Raw genomic sequence first — 21,285 nt, 5'->3', positions numbered from 1 at the left:
GACGGGCGCAGAGGCAGGCGCGGGCGGGCGGCTCGGGCGACGCGCGGGCCTGGGCGGGCCTGGTGTCGGGGAGGAGAGAGAGAAGGCGTGGGGCTGACGTGGCGCGTTGTGGTTGGCCATAAGGCGATGGCGGATAAGTCCGATGGCGCACGGACATGTCCGACGGCGGGAGAAGGAAGAAGCTAGGGTTTATCCGCAAAAATGGAGGGGAAGGGCCTATATATAGCTAGAGGGAGCTAGGAGAGTCCAAATGGGGAGCGGTTTTCGTCCACACGATCACGATCCAACGACCGAGAGCATGGATGGGGTTTTGCTAGGCTAGTGGGCTGTGGTGGAGGGGTGTTGCGCTGCAAAGAGAGAGGGGTTTCGGGCTACGCGGTTTACCGTTAGGGCGTCAAACGGACTCCGAATGCGACGGAAATTGATAGGCGGTCTACCTACTCTAAAACAACACTGCACGCCAAGTTTCATCCCATTACGAGAACATTTAAATGCCACTCACGAAACAAGGTCTGAGAGGGGCAACGGTTGCGTGTGGGAGTGTCGAAACGCGAAACTGACAACGAGGCAAAGGACCGGATGCAAGTTTTGAAAACATGAGGATGCAATGCAGATGATGACATGGCAAAGATGAAACACGCAAGCGAATGACATGGCAAAGGCGGCGAATAACTGGAAGACACCTGACGCATCGGATCCGGGGTGTTACACGAAGAGCCGGCTTGGCCTATGTGAGTGCTCTTTCGGCCGATGGCGGATCGGTTGCTAGAGCTCGCAATCGAGTGCGTGGAGTGAGGGGAAGGACAGAGATGCTCACACGGGGCCTGCAGATGTGCTAAGCGGGCGCGGGGAAAGCTCGATGACCACGAACGGGCGGTGGCGATCCGAGGTGGTCGAGGAGGAAGATGAAGTCGTCGCGGTCATTGTAGGGGCTCCGAGCTCCAGCTCGAGGTGGTAGGCGGTGTAGGGGACAACGACGGAGTCAACAAGCAAGTCGGACGGGAGCGGGGAGGATGGTGGCCACAAGGGCGACGGCGGCCATGGCGGCAGAGGCGTCGGAGGTGCGCGGGGAAAGGGGATCTGGCGAGAGGGGTGAACTGGGAGGCCTCTAGGGTTAGGGTTGCGCCAGGGATGGTCGGGGAGGACTTGTAAGCGACGGGGAGGAGCTGGATGGCCAGCACGTGGTCGATCCAGCCATTGACACCGCGGGCGCGTCCAGCGCGTCTCCTATGAACAAGAGGTAGGAGGAAACCTCCTCGTGGGATGGGCTAGCTACTGGCCTTTTGGGCCTTAAGTGTACAGTAGTTAGATTTCTTTCTCCTTTTCTTTTATTTATTTATTTATTTATTAATGTTTTCTCTTATTTTTGTTTTATCTTGTTTCCTATTATTTTAGTTTCTGTAAAATACATACTTAGCATCTAATTTAGTATTTCAGTTTAGTCCACTGCCACAAAAAGTCTAGTCCCCAAATAATTTCGTTTGATAATTTATTAATTAGTAAGGTTAATTAAATAATTAGGTTTGCTACTATTTAAATCATTTTACTGCAGTTAAGCATTTCATAAAAGTTTGGTTTCACCACCATAATCACCTATGCATTATCTGGCACGACCCGAACATTTTAGTTTCAATGTTTGAAAACTTTGTTGTTTGCCTTGCTTTTGAAATGTAATTTGAATCGGTTCCGAATCAACGCGAGTTCATCTAAAGTAACCGAGGTGACGTGGCATAATTAGCAGAGGGTTACTGTAGCTTAACTATCTGGGCGTCACAATTCTCCTCCACTACAAGAAATCCCATCCCGAGATTTAAGAGGTGGAACAAGGGGGAAAGGAGTCTGGTTACGAAATTCTAACGAATCTTCCCAGTCTTGGTTGCTCTTCTCGAATAGGGCGATCCATTACATTGATGTCTTCATTTCTCTGCTTCGGGTCATCATGATGAATTCATCCTTTTCATTGGGAACTACAACATACTTACGAATCGATAAGGGGCAGCTCGGCTATGACAGAATGCTTATGAGGGAAACAAACTGGGGTTAAACCATGAATGAGCATAAGAGTATCTCTCGAGTTGAACATATAAAATACATCGAGAGTAAGGTACGAAGGTACAATAAGAGGTTCCAAGCATATAGATAGTTGCTGGAAGTCTGAACCAGAGTGAGAAGGGATTCAGAGCAGTGAGAGTAAGTATTGCGTGTGATACCAGAATAGAGCACTAGGAAGGTGGCCCATGAATTAATACAAAGCCAAGCGTGAGGAATAACCATTAGAAATAGGGTTCTACAGGAGAGTCAGGTTTCGATCCTGTGGAACTGTGGGTTATGGGCCCACCATGTTGTTTAAAAGTAGGAAGGACGGAGACGTCTCGCGTGATCATGTAAGCAAGGCATGTCAGAGGATAGCCCATCATTTATGTCGGCAACCACATCGGTACCAAGGGCGAGGGACAAAGAGAACCATTTTCCTGCTCGTCGAAACGAGGCGGACCAATAGGCAAAGTTCTCATCCATCGGTGGTTACCGGAATATCATCAACAATAGTAACAGGGTCTTACTGACAGAGTGGTACAACACGGTGCTTACCTAAGCAGGGAATTATCACTGCTCAGTTAAGTCAGACTACAAGAAAGGTTAAACAAAACAATGGAAAGGAAAAATGCGATTATCAGATTAAACAGAACAATGGAAAGGAAAATGTGTTTAACACATTTTTCAGGAGTATATCCTTTCCAAGGACAAACAAAGCATGATATCCACGACAGGATATAATGTAGAAAACCCTTTAGGAAAGGGGGGAGAAATTTCATGACATTACCCATACAACGGTGTTTGGATAATTTGATAAAGAAAATTTAGCATTGTGCTTCAAATGTTCTTATTAAAAATCGGAGTACCACATACATGCTTTGAGATAGCATTGGCATGGTCTTCAAGCAAAGATCAGACTTTGGACACACAAGGATCCATCGGAAATAACTTCTAGAATAAGTCTTATAATTTCCTCATGGAAGAATAGATAACCTTGCTAAAAGGAAACTATAACAATAGGTCCTCCGGCCAGGTGTGATGGGCATGGCATCACCTTACTGGGTCATATAAAGACCAATCTTATAACTCTTGGAAATATGATCCAACCATCGTATCTGACCGAGATTCAGATCTGATTGGTGTTAGGATACTTCACACTCAGGATGCCTGAGAAGAAAAAGGTGCGACACAAATTGACGACATGACATGGTAAGATTCTCGAGAAATGAACTATGGACGCGAGTTCTAAAACAAGAGTTCATCATGAAACCAAGGAGAGGATGAGGGGTGGCTGATGGCCTCAACGACAATTCCTCGAGATATCCAAAAAGATGGATTTCCACAATCATGTGATCAAGGAGATAACATTTGTTAGATCAAGTGACATAATGATGTATGCTCGAGGAAAACAAACACAATTAATCATTGGTTGAGAGGTGCACCCAAAATATGGGATGGGTTGCACGATAAATGTTTGAACGGTGACTTAATGAACAAAAGAATTAAAATGAATTAATTGACCATTCACTTCAAAGCAATAGGGTTGCTAAAAGTTTTGAATTCACACATCATAGTTCAATTGTCGATATTCCGGTTAGAAACAACACGAGGACCAAGAAAGAATGGTGATGGTGAGAAGTATCACTATACCAAGAATTCTTAAGAGGTGGAGTAATCTTCACGACATTCTTGACATAAAAGATGGTAATTGAGGGAGTCCTAGATTAGGGGGCGTCCGGATGGCCGGACTATAACCTTTGGCCGGACCCCTGGACTATGAAGATACAAGATTGAAGACTTCGTCCCGTGTCCGGATGGGACTTTCCTTGGCGTGGAAGGCAAGCTTGGCGATACGGATATGTAGATCTCCTCCCATAGTAACCGACTCTGTGTAACCCTAGCCCTCTTCGGTGTCTATATAAACCGGAGGGTTTTAGTCCGTAGGACGAACAACAATCATACCACAGGCTAGCTTCTAGGGTTTAGCCTCTCTGATCTCGTGGTAGATCTACTCTTGTACTACCCATATCATCAATATTAATCAAGCAGGAGTAGGGTTTTTCCTCCATCGAGAGGGCCCGAACCTGGGTAAAAACATCGTGTCCCTTGTCTCCTGTTACCATCCGCCTAGACGCACAGTTCGGGACCCCCTACCCGAGATCCGCCGGTTTTGACACCGACAGTAATAGTCCAAGGTAAAGAAGAACAAATTCTAGATAGCAAGGAACTCAAGGTATAACATAGAACACAAACAAGTTTGTGTTGGAGGGAAGGCAATAAAGTGGTCGATGACCACACAAATCATAGAGGGAAAGGATAGTATTTCTCATCATGAATTCAATTGATATCCTGGAAGAGCTCAGAATGTTGATGATGATCACGACACATGTGTCGAGAGATTTCATGAACATGTAATCGACCGACGATGACATCAAGTTTAAAGGAATGATGAAGTGAAAGGTTATTGGAACCATGGGTACGACACAAACTCGAAATCAAGTTTGTTGTTCAAGGAGAAATGATATGACGAGGAAGATCGATGTAAGATTAGCTCACCATCGAAAATTGTGCTCTGTGAAGAAGGACCAGGTAGCATAGTTAAAATTTAGCACGATAATGATATAGCCGATCAGGCTAGTAATGACCTGAAGGATTAATAAACTCATAATCAACGAAGATTACTTAGAGTTATTGAATCGGAGTGCGGAATTGATTCACTAATCAGTGTTCTCGGTTCACGACAACCCAGAACTCGTGGAGTGACTATGATAGGGAAAGGTATTATTCCAGCACAAATTCATAAGATGCAGTGCAATGGCATGATATCCTCGAGATACCATGGGGATAACACTCAAATGTAGAACAAAACAGAGGTTGGGCAGGCGTACTGATCTGCAGAAGGCAAGTACTTTAACTTGTCCGAGAAATAGAATCAAAGGAGACCAATCATGTTCGGAACCACGGTTACAAACGATCAATTCACTAATACCAGATGATATTTATCAAGGAAATAGTTATTACTACAAGAAGCTTCCATGATAGGATCTACATCGTGTCCATGGGCATGAACACAAAGTTCAAGGTCGACTCCCACTTCTCTAATGCATAACCTTTCATTCACTTCTCTCCCGCGACAAAGTTGTAGTGTTGAAATCTTATCTGACATAACAACAGTAGAGTATGACCCTTAGTAGTTTCCGGGTTCACACAGAATAGAAAAGGCATAGCTTCAACCCATCGGGGCATCTTAGAAACATAAACCACAACTTCAGGAGTAATTTATACAAGCTCGAAAACAGATCATGATTGAGAAAGCAGATGATACAATTTACCAAAGGCATTATGTATCCGAGGGAAGGCTCACAAGGTTATTGAATATGAAGGACGCTGTTGGATAAAATCCAACAAAGGATGTGTCGGTCCATAAGGGAGCTGATGTGAGCATCAACACACAACCAGAAGAAGTAACAATGCAAAGGCATTGGATTATAGAAACAACTGACTAATTCAGAGCTCAAATGCAAAGGAATTGTGATTTTCAAACTAAGGGCTCAGAAGCATACGCTCTGATTAAGGATGGATAAGTTGAGTAGACTTAGGGATACAATCGATGGTAATTTGATTAGTCGAGAAGCAGCTCATGTTCAAACTAACACTTAGCCGGAAGGATGAATCCAAGGATCTGATTGAGGATTGCGAGCATTCGCAACATATTGAATCAATGGACTCAAAATGATAGTGACAAAGGTTGCCAATAAGATTACTATACTTATGGGATTAACCATAATGCAAGCAAGCAAGAATTCCAAGAGCAATAAGCTACTAAGGATTTTCAAAAGATCGGGTGGTAACTCGAAGTCTTTTGTGAAACACATGATCAAGTGGGGATGAACGGATACTCGATAAGCGCGAGGAATTATCTGTATGGGTATTTTTGCGGCAAGGAACTGCAACGCAGTAGGCACAAAATGTTCTCTAAACAATAGAGAGAATTTCAGGGTATCTTGTAATAACAAGATCGACGGGGAATGATAGTATGAGTGGTAAGAGTATGTGGTTATACATAGGACTTTACCGATGGAAGGGAGTTGCAAAAGCGATGGTAAACAGTCTCGAGAGAACATCGTAGAGTATTTTCGAAATCTTCCGCTGCATCAAGCGATCAGCTGTATCGAGTGGCTCTCCGGGAGGAAGTAGTTACGAGAACCTAGAGTCAGAGTTAGTAAAATCATTTAACCCGAGTAGCAGAGAGATCAGAGTCCCAGAGTATAGACGAGGAGTAAAAGATCCTAATACCACCCAACGGCGACGTAACAATGACTAGACTCAACTTCGGCCATGTTAGTAAAAGTTTTACAATGACTAGACTCAACTTCGGCCAAGGATTTGGAAGGGGGGTTCCTATAGGCAGTCGGCTCTGATACCAACTTGTGACACCCCCGATTCAATCGTACACTAATCATGCACGCAAACGTGTACGATCAAGATCAAAGACTCACGGGAAGATATCACAACACAACTCTAAAAACATAAATAAGTCATACAAGCATCATAATACAAGCCAGGGGCCTCGAGGGCTCGAATACAAGTGCTCGATCATAGACGAGTCAGCAGAAGCAACAATATCTGAGTACAGACATAAGTTAAACAAGTTGCCATAAGATGGCTAGCACAAAATGGGATACAGATCGAAAGAGACGCAGGCCTCCTGCCTGGTGTGACACCCCAAAATTTTAACCTTGTTTTATTAATTAAAATTTTTCCAGTAAACTTAAATTTTTATTTTCTAGATGTCCTTTGATTTCAGAACCATTCTTTTCTTTATTATTATGGAGTTTTCACCCCAAGTGAAAAAATTTCAACCATTATTGGGCTTATTTACCCTCTCAAATAAAACAATTCTAATATCAGTGGATTTATTTGCATAATTATTGACTTTATTCCTTAAAGTGATTTTTCATTAGTTTTGGAGCTCTATTTGAACTACAACCATTTGATAAATTTATTTAAAATTCCAACCAAAATTTGGGGATGACATATGATGTCCCTAAATCACTTTTGTGCAAAAATATCTTTTAATATTTGGAAAATTTGAGCTCTACACCAAGTTTTCAAATCTGGTCCAGATTGCACTTTTGCACTACAACCTATTTAAAAATTTCTTTAAAACTTCCACCAAAATTATGGGATGTTAGTAGTAGTATATTATTCAACCTTATGCAAAAACCCATTGATGTTCTTTGAAAATTTTGAGCAAATCATCCTCTTTTGCTCTCTGGCCCAGTTTGGCATTTTCTACTGCAACCATATTTTAACTTGCTCCTTTACCCATGATTCTTTTTCTTGCTTATAGTCCATCCTACAAAACCCTTAAGTCCAGGAGAGTGGACCCATTGGAGTAGTTTTGCTCCATGCAATAACAACCTTTCTTTTCTGTCCAAATTTGGCTTTCTCAAAAACTTGCACTATCAAGTTTTGATTTTTCCCAAAACAACCAGTCCATGTTTCCTAGTACCCAAAGAGACTCTGATCTGGAAATTTTGGTTACTTGCAAAACCATCTGGATGCCCCTAGCATTTTGTCGAACAGTTGGAGTGCATGAACCGTTTTGGCATAGATTTTAGTTAGCATTATAGAGTTGCTTTATTTGCCTAGCCAGCTTGTCCACTAGAGTTTTAGTAACCACCCTAACCAGTCTGGTAACTTGCAGTATCATCCAAGCCCTCTGGGGTGCCATGGCATTTCGTGGAGCGGTTGGTGGGCGTGCACTGGGCGCGCCCAGAGCGCGCCAACTGCAGCCGCGGGCCCGAGCCATCGCGTCGCGCTTATTCCGCACCTCCTGGTCTTTCCTTGCCTGAGGGACCAAGCCACGATCTTATCCATCCGCCCATGACATGCTGCCACCCCTGGCTCCTCGCAGCGCCGCCGCAGCGAGCCTTTTGGCGGCAGGCAGGCATCGGCAGCCCGCCCCTGCTCAGGTCGGCACCGCCCAAACCACCATAGAGCGCCAGCTCGCCCTCTTGAGCAGTAGGTACAGCTCCACGTCGCCCTGCTAGCTACAGCGAGGCGGTTCACCGGCGTCCTTATCCACCGCCGCGGAACCGACCTCGTTGCGCTATAAAAGGAGGCCCCCGAGCCACTCCGAAACCTCAAGCAACCTCATACCACCTCTCTCACTCCCTCACATCCCCCCCATAGCAGTAGAAAGACCAGAGATGTTCGTCTTCTCCTTCTCCGGCAACCACAGCCGCCGCCACTGTCTCGATCATTCCGGCGCCACCAGGGCCTCCGCCCCTCCACTCTCTACACCAGAAGCTCTCTCCTCATGTCGTGAATCCATCCCCATGCTCAATTTTAATCAGGAGCCGCCGGAGGCAAGAGCCCCACCCTACTCGACGGCCACCGTCCGCTGCGGAGCTAGCCGCCAGCGACTTCGTCCACCCCAGGGACCATAGCGACCACCGAAGGGACCTCCTCGACCTCCTGAACCCGCGGATGGCCTCGGTTTCTCGAACGGTGCCGCCGTTCGCCAGCGAGCATCGCCGGAGTGCCGCCTCTGTACGGCCGGAGGAGACGGCATGCACGGCGACCAGTCAAACCTGACCAGTGGGCCAGGCAGGCCCACGGTTAGTGAACCGTAAACCCCGCCACGTGGATAAGTGAAGATGGGTTCCGTCGGAGTTGCTTTTCTGCGTGTAAAGCGCTTTCCAATGAATACGCTTTCGACGTCGCAGCCCTTCCGCGCGCCGAGCGTTTGGCCTTGGCCCAGTAACGCTAGGCGGCTATACTGCGCCCAGGGCACGTTTCTGCTCAGCCCATCATAGTAAGCTCTGTTTCCTTTTTCTTTTCCAGCAGATTCCAAATAATTCCAAAGAAGCCATTTCACATCCGAATTCTATGATTCAAATTTCTTCCTACTCCTGAAATCATGCTCTATTTATCCGGATAGGTGAACATTTTGCCTAAGCCTGGTTTTTGTTGGATCTAATAAATAGTCCAGTTCCTTGATTATTACAGCTTAGTAAATCCATAGGAAAATCATATGAACTCCAAATGACTTGATTCTTTTTCTGTTATTTCTCAAATTTCATCTAGATTATTTTTGTATTTATTTCTAAATTTTCCAAAAAACTATTATGTACTATTTTGGAATTGTGTGGTAATTAAAATATTTTGAAAATAGGAAATGGAGGGGAGATATAACTTTCAAAAGTTTTGGAGAGCACCTCACCTCTCCACACCTTGAAGGCAAGCATTCTGAACCCTGGCATAGTATTTTTGTGTGTTGATTAATACGATTATAACACCCCCTTAATACGGAGAACTCGTTATTTTACGTGGTGATACAATCATTTGCATGAATGCATATTGGAGACTTCCTTGCTGTTGGAAGTGGATATACTTGTGATGGTAATCGTCCTCGTATGCCTTGCATGCATGCCGGAAAGAAATCCGGGAAAGCCTCTGCCTTGGGTAGGCGTGAGCTTGTCTCTGGTCTTCGTCGGGACGGTTATGTCCGGTATGGCATAGTTAGGTATAATGAGTGGTGATTCTGTTGGTTGAAATATTTTTGTTATACATATCATGCAGGGATTTTTTTTAAACCTCCTGAGTCGACCATAGATCGAGTCTTGTTCCAGTAACCCCCATGCTTGTTTCGTACTACCACTTGTCCCTGCCGCAGGTAGGGTATGGTTCAGTAAGTTGTCAACCCCTTCCTAGCACACACCATACAGAGAGGCCATGATGGAAGATACCAGATGCATCCGATAGGCATGCCACCTGGTCTGGGGGCATGGGTGTTTCCGGTTGGGACCGATAGGGGGGCACCCCTTAGAGCGCGTGATATAAATTTGATCCCATGCTACGCAAGGTTGTAGCCTCCCCACTTAGAGTTTTGCTTGACAGGTGTCGTGGGTGATTCCAGACACCGGTAAGTTAAGCTGGTGTGTGCAAGTCAGGTGTGTTTTCAATTAAAAGATCGTAGATGGAATTAGTCCCGATGGACTAAAGGAATCCGTTACTCGTGGGTAAAGAGTACACCATCTGCAGAGATTAAACATCTATTCGAATAGCCGGGTCCATGGGTAAGGAGTACAGTCTGGGATGGGTCAAGTGTCGGTCTTAGTGTCGGTCTTCGGAGGAAAAACTACTAAGTCAGAACATTGATTATGACTGGTGACATATGATGATTTTGATTATTATTACTGTGGACTAACTATTTTCATTATTTAATTTACTGAGTATCCCTAGGACGGTTCTACCTCTTGGATATTCATTGTGATGGTTCTGTTATAAGCCCTTTATGTGGTGTCGCACAGACGCCCGACTATGGCATGTTAGTTATTGATTTACTTTATAAGCCCTTATGTGGCGTCGCTGAGACGCCCGACTGTGGCATGCTTTTTATTTATTTAGTATATAAGCCCTTTATGTGGTGTCGCTTAGACGCCCGACTGTGGCATTCTTGTTGTTTACTTTATAAGCCCTTTATGTGGTGTCTCTCAGACGCCTGACTGTGGCATGCTTATTGTTTACATTATAAGCCCTTTATGTGGTGTCGCTCAAATGCCCGACTGAGGCATGCTCGTTACTTAGTATCCTTTCGAGGCGTCGCTTCAGACACCCGATCGATGCATTTGATTACTACCCTGTTATTGCATATTCATGTTGTATATAAATAACCTGCTTGCATGCATCAGGGATATTATTTTTATGATTGACGTTGTGAGCATAGAATATTTTAGAGCATGATTATCAGTTGTTATATTATACCCGTGTTCAAAATGTTTGCGAGTACATTCAAAGTACTCACTGGCTTGTCCCTAGCTATTGTCTTGGCCAGATTGCTTGCTTGGAGAGGAGCGATGCGATGACAGCCCCGGAACCTAAGCAATGGTGATAGCAACCTCGCGAAGATAGGAGTTATCCAGGTCAGCTGTTCCTGTGGGAAATGGAGTCCCATAGACACTGATGATCCACAAACCGCTTCCGCCGTCAACCACTAGAAACCATTTGCTGTACTCATAGGCCAGAATGGTCTTGTACTACATATTATGTATTTTGCTCGGAATTTCTGTATAAAGTTGGTGCCTCATCAGCTAACAGTAATCCTGGGGCTGGTGAGCACAAGGGCCATTTTCTGGAAATTAATGTCCCGAAAGATCGGTCCTGACAAACTTGGTATCAGAGCCAGGCTGACCATTGGCTAATCCTATCCTAGCCAGGTCAATAAACCTAGGTTAACCAACCCACCAGACCTTAACCGAACCCCATCGAAGCTTCTCGTGCAAGATAGCCACACAGTGACCCGACACCTTTTGGCAGTCGGTGCCCAACCTATCAGCCTAGCCTGTCGACCACGCGCTAGTGACCGACACCTAAATTGTCTTTTTCGCAAGCGTGCGAAGGAAGACTCCGTTCCCTTTTCTATAAGAAGGGCACGCTAGCCTCAACACAGCACAGCACAGCCTCTGCCCAAACCAAGCTAAAATGCCAGGACCCATTGTTCACAATGAGAACACAGCAACCAACCTTGGAGGTTTTGTGACCGTGCTAGCAAACCTCACCCGCCGTGCCTTTGCATTAGAAGAACCCCCAGAATATGTGGTGTACGAAGGACCCATGAGCGGTGAAAGCCCTCAATTCTGGGCCACCATGCACATCTATGGTAGGGGTCTATCGCCGGAACGCCCCTACAGGTTCACCGGAAGGACGACTTCCTTTGAGCCACAAGCCATCCAACTAGCTGCTCGAGAGGCTGTAGTTCAACTCCGGCACTTGTCGCCCAGAGTTAATTGTTGCTCGTTCTACTACTACCCCAGCCGCGATGGGTATGGTAGACCACCCCAAGTTGCCAACGGAGACCACGAGACGGACCCTGCATTGTTGCATCTGGTGGGCTATGTAAGTGCACTAGAGGATATGTTCGATCTAATCACCCTTGATCTGATCGCAGCTCATGGAGAGCTGATTCGCCGAGCCCCGGCAAGAGGAGGAGATGAGCCCGATGCCGACAATCCAGTCGTGCTGTTCGGACAACCGATCGAGTCCCTAAGGTCTGCCTCAGTCATCAACCAAAATACCTTGATGACCCCAGAAGTGCTTCGTCGCCTTTTGGGAACACGTTCCAACGGGATTGTGGCCAACAATCCCCGGGATGGTCATCATCACTATCCCGACCCTGCAGCCCCTCAACCCCCTCCAGCTAATCCCGACGGTGAAAACCGTGGAGAAACCTCGATGTCCATGTGGCACGCCCGCTTAGATATTAACGAGGTAGACTAAGTCACTCGAGTACTACCAAGTCTTAGTATGTCCTCGCCTTGTAACTATGTGATCCTGTATCACCGTAATTAAATATTGTTGCTTGTGCGCCCTATTTTAAATAATAGCCATGCATGAGTATGTTGATGTGCGATTGCTTTTTTTAGTTTCCGGGCGTAGCTATGAAAAACCAACCTCGACAACACAAAAATTTGTGCTATGAGTAAACGTTTTGGTTTCAACTAACAGGAAGGATATTTTCGAAAACAACTCTTAACAAATCTCGAGGACGAGATTTTTCTTAAGGGGGGTAGTGTTGTGACACCCCAAAATTTTAACCTTGTTTTATTAATTAAAATTTTGCCAGGAAACTTAAATTTTTATTTTCTGGATTTCCTTTGATTTCAGAACCATTCTTTTCTTTATTATTATGGAATTTTCACCCCAAGTGAAAACTTTTCAACCATTATTGGGCTTATTTACCCTCTCAAATAAAACAATTCTAATATCAGTGGATTTATTTGCATAATTATTGCTCTCTGAACTTTATTCCATAAAGTGATTTTTCATTAGTTTTGGAGCTCTATTTGATCCCATGGTACCCGAGGTTGTAGCCTTCCCACTTAGAGTTTTGCTTGACAGGTGTCATGGGTGATTCCAGACACCGGTAAGTTAAGCTGGTGTGTGCAAGTCAGGTGTGTTTTCAATTAAAAGACCATAGACGGAATTAGTCCCGATGGACTAAAGGAATCCGTTACTCATGGGTAAAGAGTACACCCTCTGCAGAGATTAAACATATATTCGAATCGCTGGGTCCATGGGTAAGGACTACAGTCTGGGATGGGTCAAGTGTCGGTCTTAGTGTCGGTCTTCGGAGGAAAAACTACTAAGTCAGAACATTGATTATGACTTGTGACATATGATGATTTTGATTATTATTACTGTGGACTAACTATTTTCATTATTTAATTTATTGAGTATCCCTGGGACGGTTCTACCTCCTGGATATTCACTGTGATTGTTCTGTTATAAGCCCTTTATGTGCTGTCGCACAGATGCCCGATTGTGGCATGTTAGTTATTGATTTACTTTATAAGCCCTTTATGTGGCGTCGCTGAGACGCCCGACTGTGGCATGCTTGTTATTTATTTACTATATAAGCCCTTTATGTGGTGTCGCTCAGACGCCCGACTGTGGCATTCTTGTTGTTTACTTTATAAGCCCTTTATGCGGTGTCGCTCAGACGCACGACTGTGGCATGCTTATTGTTTACATTATAAGCCCTTTATGTGGTGTCGCTCGGACGCCCGACTGAGGCATGCTCGTTACTTACAATCCTTTCGAGGCGTCGCTTCAGACATGCGATCGGTGCATTTTATTACTACCCTTGTCGGTGTCAAAACCGGCGGATCTCGGGTAGGGGGTCCCGAACTGTGTGTCTAGGCGGATGGTAACAGGAGACAAGGGACACGATGTTTTACCCAGGTTTGGGCCCTCTCGATGGAGGTAAAACCCTACGTCCTGCTTGATTAATATTGATGATATGGGTATTACAAGAGTGGATCTACCACGAGATCAAGGAGGCTAAACCCTAGAAGCTAGCCTATGGTATGATTGTTGTAATGTATGTTGTCCTACGGACTAAAGCCCTCCGGTTTATATAGACACCGGAGGAGGCTAGGGTTACACAGAGTCGGTTACAATGGTAGGAGATCTACATATCCGTATCGCCAAGCTTGCCTTCCACGCCAAGGAAAGTCCCATCCGGACACGGGCCAGAGTCTTCAATCTTGTATCTTCGTAGTCTTGGAGTCCGGCGGACGATGATAGTCCGGCTGTCCGGACACCCCCTAGTCCAGGACTCCCTCAGTAGCCCCCGAACCAGGCTTCAATGACGATAAGTCCAGCGTGCATATAGTCTTCGGCGTTGCAAGGCGGGTTCTCCCTTCAAGTTCCATGTACCTGTCGAACAGTGTCCGGCTTTACCATAAATACTGTGTCTCTTGGCTTCTACGCCCAATAATGGTATTTCTCCATGCGTCGCACGAATGCGAAAAGCCAGGGCGTCTTTTATTTTTAACCCCCCAACCGTGCGAGTCATCCGCCTATAAAGAGGCAAAAATCCAGATCCAAACCACACCATCTTCCTTCCGCGAATACCATCGAAGCGCCTTTGACCTAACAATCCATTCCATCATGGACCGTCAACGCGGCTCTTCTTTGTGTGCTCCCAGCCCACCGCCGGGGAATTGGAGGAGGTGCTCTGTTTCGCACAACGAGCTAGTGAAGCTCCAAACGGGGGGATATCTCCCTCCAGCCTTCATGGTCCCGGTCCGAGCCGAGCTGGTTACTTATCAAGGTGGGAGGTAGGCGGAGGCTACCCCAAGCCCCAATAAGGGGGAGCAAGTATGCTTCGTCCCCTATCTGATAAGGGGACTCGGATTCCCAATACATCCGTTCCTCCGCGGGCTCCTGGAGTTCTACGGACTCCAGCTCCACCACCTTACGCCCGCCTCTGTCCTGCATATCGCGGGCTACGTAGCTCTTTGTGAGCTGTTCCTGGGCATTGAGCCCCATTTTGCATTGTGGAAGAGGCTGTTCTGCCTCGTACCCCGTTCTCATGAGGGGTCCATATATCAAGTGGGCGGCGCTGAAATATGGCGCATTGTCGGGACCGGATACCCATCCGGTACTCCCAAGAAGGCGTCCGAAGACTGGCCTTCAGAGTGGTTTTATATAGAAGACGCTCCGCTGCCAGATCCAGTCCGGATTGGCCTGCCGGAGTTTAGTGCTGCTCCTTTGAAGAAACGCCTCAGCTGGCGCCCCCGGAGCCCCCGATTGGAGGAAGACAAGAGCATCCATTACTTGATGGGCCGAATAAGATTAATGGCCCATACTGGCTTGACCCTGATCGGAGTCATGACGACATGCATTATGCGGGGGGTACAGCCACTGCAATACAGAGGCCATCCCATGTGGGATTTCAACGGGGAAGACAATGCCACCCGCCATGGCCGCAAAGGGCCGGATTCGACCGAGGTTCTGGTTGAGATCCTGTCCAGCCTGTACAAGGGGGAGAAGGAGGACTTCCTTCGGACGAACCCCTTGAATGGGTTCTCCATGATCAACCCTAGAGGATGGGTAAGTGAACACCTTTAAGGGCTTAACCCATGCTTTTGAAGTTCGAGCTTCTTATATCATGTCTTCGGCGCAGGATCTGCGCCGGACTGTGGAGGACATGGTAAGTCCCACTCCGCAACCCGGGGATCCGGAAAGATCCCTAGATCCGGCCTCCGAAGAGGATCCGGACATCGAGGTGGAGCTGATAGACGGGGTGTTTCACCAGCTCAGCATAGACAATGCTCTGGTGGCCATTACGGCGGATTACCCCGGACTGTGTCCGGCTTCCCAGGTGACCGCGACCGAAGTCCGGACACCATTACTTCTTCTCTGTTCATTTCTAACCTTCGCGAACGATGGTATTTTGCAGGAAGCGCCTTCACGGCAGGAAACCGAGCCCGCGGCGGCTGACCAGCAGAGGTCAGTTCGGACCAGCAGGCAAAAGAGGAGCGCAGCGCGGACGGAAACGTCACCACAAAGGTATAGCTTGTATTTGAATTTTTAGAGCAACGTTCCTAGGAAACACCTGAGTGCTCATAATCTTTGCAGGAGAAAAAGCGCTCGCCGGACAGCGGGCGCAGAAGTTGCCGATCCAACCTACACCGGCCAGGCTCCAGCGCCCGGCCTGGGAGGGGAAGTGAGCGCGAGACGTGAGCCGGATCCTTCTCCAGCGGAGGATACCGACAGACTGTCCGCTACTAAGTCCGAGGTGGAGAGCGCCATGAACCATAGGCGTCGCCGGACAGTATTTTGTGAAGCGTGCTTCTCCCCTGAGGCGTTAGATGCCTTCAACGCAGGGGACGCGCATCTCCGTGCCGCTCAAGATGGTTTTACCAGAGCCACGGAGCAGTATGTGAAAGACATACAGGTAAGGGAAATTTAACGGTTGTATATACCAGTAGCCCCCGAGACTTAAAGTAGTTATGTTAACTGATTTAAGGATCATTGGAAAACGCAGGCTCTTACCGAGAAGAATGCCCAGTTGTCTCGGGAGCTGCAAGATTGCAAGGCCCAACTGGAGGCCGCACTTGCTGCCGCAGGAGGAGACGCAGAAGCCCCTCCTGGTAACACATTTTTATTAATAAACATAAGCGCTGTGCGGCATGCACGCGAGTCTAATAATGACATTGCAGGTGCCACCGGACAAGATCCGGATAGGCAAGCCCTGCTGCGCCAGCTAAAGGCCGGCGAGAGTGTGCTGAATAGAGTACAGCAGGAAAGGAACAAGCTCCAAGACGCCCATGCCCAGCTTGCAGAAGAGCTGAAAGGCGTTCGGGCCGAGCTGTCCGGCTCCGTTAAGGAGAATCAGCGACTCCGTCGCGGCATCTATAGTAAGTGCTTGAGCGAACTCCTTTGAAAAGAAGAGTTCGGCGAGGAAGTATATTGACATGGTATGTCTTGTAGGTATACTCACAGGCCATCCTGCAGAGGAGATGCCGATATCCACGTGTGATCAACTTCCCGAATTGGTGCAACTGCTCGAACGAGTTCGACAGGCAATGAGCGGCGTCGTCCGGGTTCTATGGCCCACCCTCTCCCTGCCCGAATGCCTTGGGGAGCTTGCGGAGAAGCTTCAGGGAGTGCGGCAGCGCTTCCATTTGTGGAAGATTTCGGCTTGCCGTCAAGGTGCCAGGGAGGCTTGGGCCATGGTGAAGACGCGGTATAAGAAGGCGGACCCCAACCATATGGCCGAAGTTGGACCGGTGGGTCCTGATGGGAAGGAGATCCCTGTGAGTTTGGTATATAGCCAAGTAGAGTTGGCCGCTAGGTTTTCCCAACGGGACTGTAAGTTAGACAGCCTGTTAGACGGGATTGAGGAGGAATACAATCAATAAATTTGTCAATGTATGCTTTCCTTTGAAATGACATGTAAAATGCCTTCTAGCCGGATTGTAGATCGTTTGTCTTTGCTGACCTTTTCGCTTCAACCTCGGGACCCTAGACTCCAGAGTGTGTCCGAATACCTTTTTGGTTGAGAAACAACCGTGGTATGCATGGAGACCAGGCGTAGGGGTCATTAGTGCTTTATCAGACAAGTGCCCAACTAGTTATGTTATATTACATGGTTAGTAAGAAACATCTTCCAAGGAGAATAGTTTTGTTAAGGGTTCCTTTCCATGGGAGGCATGCCCGAAAGTGCATGTCCGGACTGCGAAAAAAGCAGGAAAACATCTGGGGGCAGATAAATTGGTAGGTAAATAAAATCATCTTTTAAGTCACTGACCGAATATTCCCTTAAGAACGCTAGCTTTCGGCTTCACCCAGTCTGAGGTACACATCCGGCTGACCCGGCAGTAACAATCGCAGAGGTGCTCCCTTTACCTCCTAGCCGAACAATCGGGAACGTAGGGGTAAGCACAGGAGCCAGGCAACCCAGCTTGGCCAAAACTTAAGTCATATTGATGCATATAATGGCGAGTAAAAGGTACATGTGGAAGCTTGACACATGTGCTGGGTATGAAACCCGTATAATTGAGCTTCTGTAAAAGAAGCCCCCAGGAATAATGAGTGCGGATGGCACATCATGCGTATGCAAGGAATGCGAAAATAGGCCCAGAAGGGCTTTAAAGAAAAAATGATAAAAAGAGAAACAAAAGATAGCCGAAGTGTAAAAGTTTGGACGGGGGAAGGGGACGAACTCTTAGTCCGGCGCTAGGCATAGAATCGTCGGAGGCGGGCTGCGTTCCATGGGTTCGGCTCGAGTCGGTTATCCGATGCATTTCGTAGACGGTATGCTCCGTCGGTCAGTACTTGATCGATAATGAAGGGGGCCTCCCATTTGAGCTTGAGCTTGTCCTTTTTCTTGTCCGGCAGGTGTAGAACTAGTTCACCAATGTTGTAAGTCTTGGCCCGTACTTCTCTGCTTTGATATCTTCGGGCCTGCTGCTGATAGAATGCGAAACGAGCCTTCGCGACGTCACGTTCTTCCTCCAATGTGTCCAAGCTGTCCTGCCGATCAAGCTCGGCCTCTCTTTCCTCATACATGCGCACTCGAGGTGAGTCATGAATAATGTCGCAGGGCAAGACTGCCTCTGCGCCGTATACCATAAAAAATGGTGTGAATCCGGTAGTACTGTTAGGCGTTGTCCGCAGCCCCCAGAGTACGGAGTCGAGCTCCTCGACCCATTGTGTGTCGGATTTAGTAAGTGACCTTACTAATCTGGGTTTAATGCCGCTCATGATTAGACCATTTGCTCTTTCCACTTGACCGTTGGTTTGAGGGTGATAAACTGAAGCATAGTCGAGCTTGATGCCCATATTTTTGCACCATGACTTAACCTCGTCGGCTGTGAAGTTCGTGCCGTTGTCGGTGATGGTGCTGTGGGGGACTCCGTAACGGTGTACCACCCCTGATATGAAGTCTATCATTGGTCCGGACTCTGCCGTTTTGACCGGTTTGGCCTCTATCCATTTGGTGAATTTATCCACCATGACCAATAGGTACCTTTGCTTGTGGGTTCCCCCTTTAAGGGGTCCAACCATGTCAAGCCCCCAGACCGCAAACGGCCAGGTAATGGGTATGGTTTTGAGGGCGGTGGGTGGCATATGGCTCTGATTAGCAAAGAGCTGACAACCAACGCATCGCTGGACCAATTCATGTGCGTCTGCCCGAGCCGTCGGCCAATAAAATCCTGTACGAAATGCCTTTCCTACAAGGGCCCGGGCTGCTGCGTGGTGTCCGCCTAGTCCGGCATGAATTTCAGCCAGGAGGTTTCGCCCTTCTTCTTCGGAGATACACCTTTGAAGGACTCCGGTGGTACTTTTCTTATAAAGTTCTCCCTCATGGACCTTATAGGCTTTCGATCGCCGGACTATGCAGCGAGCCTCGTTTTGGTCTTCGGGAAGTTCCTGCCTAAGTAGGTAGGCTGGGAAAGGTTCTGTCCACGCGGCGATTACTGCCATTATGACGTGGGCTGAAGGTGTTATGTCATCTGCTGAATCACCGATTGGTGCGGTTTTATCCGGTTTGTCACTGCCGGGCTCCTCTTCCCATAGTACGGATGGCTTGAAAAGCCTTTCTAGGAAGATATTTGGAGGGACAGCATCACGTTTTTCTCCGATGCATGCCAGTACATCGGCCGCTTGGTTATTATCTTGGGCTATGTGATGAAATTCGAGTCCTTCAAACCGAGCTGACATTTTTAAGACAGCATTGCGATATGCTGCCATTTTTGGATCTTTGGCGTCAAAGTCTCCATTTATTTGGGATATTGCAAGGTTTGAATCCCCGCGCACCTCTAGGTGTTGAATACCCATGGAGACTGCCATCCGGAGACCGTGCAATAGGGCCTCGTATTCGGCTGCGTTGTTGGAGTCCGTGTACATTATTTGGAGTACGTACTGGACTGTGTCCCCGGTCGGGGACGTCAATACGATGCCAGCCCCCAGTCCGGCCAACATTTTAGAGCCGTCGAAATGCATAACCCAATTGGAGTATGCGCCATACTCTTTAGGGAGTTCGGCTTCGGTCCATTCGGCGATGAAGTCAGCCAAAACTTGTGACTTTATAGCTCGCCTAGGTTTGTAAGTTATATCAAATGGTAAGAGCTCAATGGCCCATTTTGCAATCCGGCCCGTTGCGTCGCGGTTATTTATAATGTCATTGAGTGGTACTTCAGAGGCCACTGTTATCAAACACTCTTGAAAATAGTGCCGGAGTTTCCGGGACGCCATGAACACCGCATATGCTATCTTCTGATAGTGCGGGTAACGGGATTTGCAGGGGGTTAACACAGTGGATACATAGTATACTGGTTTTTGAAGAGGGAATTTATGCCCTTCTGTCACTCGTTCGACGACGAGGACCGCGCTTACAACTTGATGCGTTGCTGCGATGTATAACAACATTGGTTCGCCCAAAGTGGGCGCAGCCAGGACCGGATTTGTTGCCAATATGGCCTTTATTTCTTGGAGTTCGGCAGTGGCGGCATCCATCCACTCGAAGTGTTCGGTGCGCCTGAGGAGGCGATAGAGGGGCAGCGCCTTTTCTCCTAAACGGGAGATAAAGCGGCTTAGGGCTGCCACGCATCCTGTTAATTTTTGTATTTGTTTGAGGTCTTTTGGAATATCCAACTGTGACAGAGCCCGGATTTTAGCCGGATTTGCTTCAATTCCTCTACCGGATACGATGAAGCCCAGCAGCTTTCCGGCTGGTACGCCAAAAACGCATTTTTCCGGATTCAGCTTGATGTCATATGCTCTGAGGTTGTCGAATGTGAGCCTCAAATCGTCTACTAAAGTTTCGATGTGTTTTGTTTTGACGACTACGTCGTCTACGTATGCCTCGACTGTTTTGCCGATCTGGGTGGCTAGACATGTTTGAATCATGCGCTGATATGTTGCGCCGGCGTTTTTGAGTCCGAAGGGCATCGTGTTGAAGCAGAATGGTCCATATGGGGTGATAAATGCCGTTGCGGCTTGGTCTGCTTCCGCCATCTTGATTTGATGATAGCCAGAGTATGCGTCCAGGAAGCACAGCGAATCGTGCCCTGCTGTGGCATCGATAATTTGATCGATGCGGGGGAGAGGGAAGGGGTCCTTTGGGCAAGCTTTATTGAGGTCTTTAAAATCGACACAGAGGCGCCAGGATTTATCCTTCTTTGGTACCATCACCAAATTTGCTAGCCAGTCCAGATGTTTGATATCTCTAATGAATCCGGCTTCCAATAGTTTGGCTAGCTCTTCTCCCATTGCCTGTCTTTTGGGCTTGGAAAATCGTCGAAGAGCCTGTTTGACTGGCTTGAATCCTTTTAGGATGTTTAGGCTGTGTTCTGCCAACCTGCGAGGGATTCCGGGCATGTCCGAAGGATGCCAGGCGAAGATATCCCAATTTTCCCGAAGGAATTCGCGCAGTGCGGCATCTAC

This window comes from Triticum dicoccoides, chromosome 5B (genome assembly GCF_002162155.2).
Source record: "Triticum dicoccoides isolate Atlit2015 ecotype Zavitan chromosome 5B, WEW_v2.0, whole genome shotgun sequence".
NCBI classification, from domain to species: Eukaryota; Viridiplantae; Streptophyta; class Magnoliopsida; order Poales; family Poaceae; genus Triticum; species Triticum dicoccoides.
Note: the sequence above shows the minus strand (reverse complement) of the source record.